We start from the raw sequence: 6,498 nt of genomic DNA on the forward strand, positions 1-6,498 counted from the left end.
AAAAAGAGTAAAAGCCACACTCACAAGGAAGAAAAAAATTGATCCCAAATCAAATATTGGAAAGGATAGGAGCCTTTCCTCCTGTAAAAGAGCAGCAAGAGGCAATTGAAGAATAGGAAAGTCTTTTTGGGGTAGTTTCAAGACATGTTTGTGTTAGTTAACATATATCAAGTGGAACATAAATATAACCAGATCAAATATATTAATTTTAAAAAGAATTATACGAGTTGTGTTGGAATTCTGGTGGATCTGTACACTTAAGCAGGGTTTCAGCTTTGATATGTAAAATACTGGCACTTCACATATCCCTCAGAACAAAAGGAGAAAAAACACCCCAAAGATTTTGAGGTTACACTGTTTTTGCTGGGAATATTTTGCTGACTTCAGTGGACACTGAATCAGATCTCTGAATGTGAGTTTTTTCCAGTTGATTTTCATAAGCTGCTTCCTGCAGTTTGCAAAAACAACTTTGTTCACATGACTTAGCCCAGAAAAAACACTTTTGAAGGCCAACTACTGTATCTTGTGTTCCTTTAGCAGTTAAGATATTTGCCAGCTTCATTCTTCCAGACAAAATATGCAAGCTTTCTTTCCAACAGCTTTGAGCATTACCATTCCTGACAGTAGCATAGCTTTTATAATTTATGCCTCAACTATCTGCTCACATTTCATGCATCTTCACTTTAAGGCAATTAAATTAAAAAAAAAAGAAAAGGAAAATAGAATAATGCATCTTGGTTCAAAATTATATTTGGCATTTGCAAACAAAAATGCTCATTCTTTTCTGGTTATATAATGTTCTATAAATGGATTTTGTGCAAATGGGCATTTTTTGCAAGGATCACTCGCAGACGGTTTTATGCATTCATTAAATTTTCCTGAAATGAATTTGCAGTGGTCATACTTTTAAGCTTAACACTGAAGACTTTAGGCACCAAACAGTGAAGTACTTTACATTCATAAAATAAACTCAACTTGGGCAGAACATTTTTATATAAAACTTCCAAAGCATTATATATAAATATCATGTATTCAGTGTCTTTTAGCAATGCTTTCCTCTATAACATTTACCACAAATGTTACAAACAATAGTAATTTAATTATATGTTTGTCCAGGAAAGTATGTTGCATTACAGAATAAATTAAAAACTTAAAACCTGACTAATTGAAATTCAGCAGTTTTTTCTGCAAAGCCCTTCAGCTTCCCCAGTCACCTGTCAAGGGGCTCTGTGTTGACTTTTGTTTGGGAATCACACGGGACAGTGCAGGGCTGAAGTTTCATTAAGAGCAGTTCATCATCAGAGAAAAAGGCTCTGAATCATCACAGAACAAAGAAGACAATTTTAACTCCATACACTGAGGTACAAAACAAAAGATGGGGGGAGGTTAAAACAATGAGACAATTAGCCTCTCTAATTAGTGCTGACAATTAGTCAGCACTATGAGCAATATGATCTGTCCCACAACAACCTATCAAGATAGTTTTTATAGGTACTGTAGAAAAAGGTTATTTTAAACAAAAGATTTCTAGAAAGCAAATAAAAAAGCTTTGTATATGTATGAGCAAAACCTTTATGTAGAGTGGAAAGAAAAAGATTCTCATTTGAAAAAGTAACAATGAATGTTGTCATCCTTGGTTAAGCAGAAGTGCTAATCAACTTCTCAGCAGTGAATAAAAGGAGGCTGATACAGGTACTGATTGTGTATGGAGGGCCTGGAGAGCAAAAAACTCCCCTGCACCACAAAGTGCTTATGCCTTAATCCTGAGAAAAAAATCCCAACTCAGGCCACTGCAACCCAAAGCCCTTTTGGTATATAGCAACATCCATTCTTCAGAATGTTTTTAAAGCTATTTTCAGAATGTGCTTTTAACACATTTAACACATATTATGCTTATGATAAGCACTATGACAGAATATAATTAACAGACAGAAACCTACTGAGCTCACACATATAACCATTGAAATGTACATGCACCACCCAGGCACTCATCAGGAATGTCAGATTCATTGTGGACACCAAGCACCCTTACACACCAACCATCTGAAACTGCTTGATCATCATCCTGCTGTTGCTCAGAAAAGGTCTATTGGTGCAAGCAAAAAAACTCTAAAGAAAGTATGAAACTTAAAGGTAAGAAGAAAACGTTTATAGAAGAGTGTGCATGTGTATGCTCTATTTTGAAAGCCAGCACTGTAGGCTGGTAGATCCCATTCCAGTTAACAGTTCTCTTCAGTCTGTATTCATAATACACAAACAAAAACTCCATTTCTGATCTTCCTCCTGTTGGTCACTACATAGAGTGTGCAATTATGAATGAGTCTCCCAGTTTTAATTCAAATGCTATGGTAGAATGTCTAACAAAAAAAAATTGTACATTTAAAATGTGTGAGAAATTCAATAGGAAAGGCTGGACTTTGGCATATCCAAAGTTTTTAAGAAATACTATTCTACAAATTTGAGCTTAATTTGATTGTAAATAGTATCTTGTAATAGTGACCTCTCAAACTGCTACTACAACTTCCTGAAAACTATGCCTCCAGCCTAATAATACTTTTCCAAGCTGCCACACAATTCCAATGAAGTGCATTCCAACCTATTCTCTTTCAAAGCTACAATTCAAATATTATAAATCATGCAGCTAATGGAAGATAAATCCAGAGCTTTCACTCACATCTCTGTGTTGCAGCCCAGTTTTCCCATCTGGCTGCATCTGCTCTGCAACAATCCTTCATGGAAGGACAGGTTACAAGTGGTTTAGAGGAGCAGTCTAGAACAGCTTTTAACATGCAAAAGGGGCTGTTCAAATAAAGTGCTCAAAAGTTGGCAGCTTTATGCAATTAACAATGTTCTTTACTTAGACCATTATATTTTAAATATCAGTTTAAAAATGCCAAACTCCCTCTCACCCCCAAGGCAGGAATCAGTAAATTAATAACAAGTGCACTGGGATGGTGAGGGATGGAGGGGTGGCCTGAGTTGTTGGGTTTGGGTTTTTTTTTTTAAGCAACTTTGTTTTATCCTCTCTGGTCATGATTTAAAATCAGTTTCATGAAGCTTGCATGAGTCTTTTTCTTGGAAGTGGTTGTTAAATATTTATGATATCAAATTACACATACAACACATAAAACATTGGAAACATCAATTCTTGAATGCATTAAAATTTCAGGCTATTTCTTTTACACTAGCTACCAACTTTATGTGGCTTTCAGAGGAGTGCCTGAATGGAGTAAATTTCAGAAAGCATGCCTCGAGGTTAAAAAGGATTAGGTCACCACTTTATATTCAACATCAAAGGCAAAAATTGACTGGTGTGTTATTTTAATTTTTTTTTCTAAAACTTCGAAGTTGCCTGCTCTATTTATATTTCTGAATAAAACACAGTTTAATAAAGCTTTAATTCTGCAATCCAAATCAAATCCAGCTTTAACTGTGTTCTAAAGAAAGACTGATACATTATAAATCAGCTGTAGCAGGTACTTTGCAAATCCACAAATTGATAATAGCAAATGTAAAACACAAAAAATCAAGAGACTGCTCCTTCACACACAAGTGAACAATCTTATTACTCTCGGTGAGGACCCTTACAGAGCCCTCAGACCCCACACCAGATTTCACTGTGGTTTTCTGTGGATAGAGCCCTTAACCTGAGCTTCACTCACCATCCAATGGCATTAGATGGCCTACTTAGAATAAAACTTAAATACCATCAATATTCCAGCTGCCAATCCAGCATTTCGTGTTCAACCCCCCAGGAAAACAAACAAAAACCAAAGAAACAACCTTTTCTCTCTCTCTCTCTCCCTCACAACACCACTCAGTAAAACCAAAGCTGGCGATTCCCCTGGCACAGCTATTACATGCAAAGCTGTTGAAATGTGTTCACAGCTCTGAACACTTTCTGGTTTTGTGCAGTATCGATTTTCCAGGTGATACAGCTGTCTGACTGAAGGCAGAAAGTCCGGCAGAACTGAACAAAGCATTGCATATTAAAAATCACAAAACTAAGTACTTGCTTCAGATCACAACTGGGATGACTTCACAAGCACAGAACCTGAAGAAAAGCTGAAAGAATCGATTGTATCTTTGTAAAAATCTTGGGAAACATTCATCGTGCACTGCAAAACAGGTCTTTTAAAAATTCAAGGTAATGTATACAAATCAGAATGCAATGATTGTTTCATATGACAGAAAAGAACAAAATGAATCTGAGATTTAAAAAGGAAAGTTAGGAAATTAAAGAAACTTTGAAATTTTCTGACACTGAAAGAACACACAGTGAATTTCAGGAATGTCCAAACTTATGAAAAATAACCACAGGTAGCAATTAGTATTGTGACTGTTTGTTACTCTGCAGTTCTCTGCATTCATTCGAGTCACTTCAAACAATTTTAGCTGATCACTTCAGACTTCTAATATATAAAGTAGATCACACAGGAGATGAGATGTAGTTTTACAGTATAATATATGTCTTAAAAGAAAGACAGCAACTTGAAAGCAAATGGTTAATGAATTTGTTAGCAAATAGGACTGAATATGGTGAAAGATGTTTCCCAGCCTTGGCATCCAGCAGGGAGCCTCACTGGTGCCTGGATAAGCAGAGGAAAGCCTTGTACACAGACCTTGCTATCTCCCCAGTAAAGTCGCATTTGCAAGTGAAGGACATTGATAGAGATTCTCAAAATAGTGTGCTGGGGAAAAGGGGGGTGAGTTAGACTGAGAACACAGCACAGGCTTTGAGAACAAAAGGTCCTCTCACAGATTTACACTTTCCAAACACCAGTGATGTATGTGAAAGAAAACACAGACGATAAATTCTCATTCTCAGCGCACATTTCAAGACATCACTTTAATTATTCCTATCACTTCTCTTGTCTATTGCACTCCCCCAACTTAGGAGCAACACTTCCCATGTTTTCAGCAGCACTTTTTGTGTACCCAATGTGCAGGTGCAGCAAATACCTTGGCAAGGGGCAAAGCGATTATCACTTAAGAAAACAGTAACACTGTATAGTTCATACTTCTTCAAGGTCTTGAGCAAAGCATAAATTCTCATGAAAACGAAGTCATTGCACTTCAAGCATCAGACAGCGAACCAGGTAAGTCTTGCTGCCTCTTGTAGTGCTGATCTTAGCGTAATTTTTAATTTATAGACTTTTTCTTTCTCTCTCTCCTGCATTTGTTCAATAATTCAAATAAGTATTTTCTCAGGTCTTAAATATAAAAGCATCAAATATTGTGCAGTAGTGCAATATACTGAAAAGGGGATATTGTTACTAACTTGTAATTGATTTTCAGGTCAAATTTACAGAGCTGCACTTCATTTTTTTCTAAGAACTCTGCACTTTCTTGTACGTATTTCAAAAATAGGCACTGATGCATTTTTAGCATATTAAGTACTGCTGAATCTAATGCATTTATGTTGGTTATCTCATATTTCAGCCTCTGTTTTAGTCTGCAGTATTTTTTAACAGCCTTACAGCTCGAAAGAAATGGTACTGTGTACAGAGTATAAACCATTTTTATTCTCCCTAATATATACATTTATATTCCAGGTTCACTCTTGCCACAAGTGGAGAGGATCGTGATCTGGCTCGTTGTTCCTTTTTCCTATGCATATACTTCTTTGAGAATTGCTTCTAAAGAGGTATAGGGCATGGGAAAATGGGGCAACTGAGGTACTGCACCACTCACCTCGAGCAGCACCGCAAAGAGCAGCAGAAATGTTTAAAGAAAACAGACGGGAAAAGAAATGAAAGGTAAATTCATGAAACTCCCAATTAATCCTCAAAACTTGTGTAAAAAGATACTGGCACTCTTTACTCTGATCTAACGTCTAATGTTGGTTTTCTCTTAAAATCTGATTTATTACAAGAGTTATATTTTAAGCATTCTTCCAACTAGGTTATTAAATATATCATTTGGTCCAATGTAAAACACATGCATTGCTAAGAAGTTACTCCTATAGTTCTTATTCCCAGAAGTCTCCAACTGAAAATAATGGAAATGCAGTCACACAAACTGCCCAAAGTGTCACTTTCTCCCTGTCTCACAGGTGCCAGGATGAGCCATCACCAAATCCAGGTAATGCCAACTCCTGTGTAAAGCCCCTAAGTGGGTTGTCTGTAATATATCAATTATTCTTAGGATTTTATCTTTTAAAATCCTAAGTACCTTTTACATGATGCATGCATGTCTGGAATTGTGAAGTCTTCTCTTATAAAAATCAGTTAATAGTAAATCAAATTAAAAACATACTAATTTTTTTTCTTTCTTTCACCCACAGGTGTCCTGGAGGTGGAAGCAGAAGCTCTTTTTGCTCTTTTCATTTAGTAGAAAAAGAGTCATTAAACACAATTTGTATATCTATGTCTAATTACTTTAATTTACTCTGCATAGCAATGTGTCACATCAATTCTGGGGGGAAAATATTGCCGTTGTGAAAAAATGTAACTGTACATAATGTATGTCAAATAAATATTTAATATTTCAGTCACA

At 36.1% G+C, this 6,498-nt stretch overlaps 1 long non-coding RNA gene across 1 annotated transcript; it reads left to right on the top strand.

The window, feature by feature from the left end:
* The first annotated feature begins 5,056 nt into the window (after nt 1-5,056).
* LOC148223028 (uncharacterized) lies at nt 5,057-6,498 on the top strand. The gene is made up of 4 exons (XR_015805167.1): nt 5,057-5,099; nt 5,556-5,759; nt 6,056-6,084; nt 6,287-6,498. It is a non-coding gene; the product is annotated as an uncharacterized LOC148223028 (long non-coding RNA).

Source organism: Sturnus vulgaris, chromosome 8 (genome assembly GCF_052056855.1).
Source record: "Sturnus vulgaris isolate bStuVul1 chromosome 8, bStuVul1.hap1, whole genome shotgun sequence".
Lineage (NCBI taxonomy): Eukaryota > Metazoa > Chordata > Aves > Passeriformes > Sturnidae > Sturnus > Sturnus vulgaris.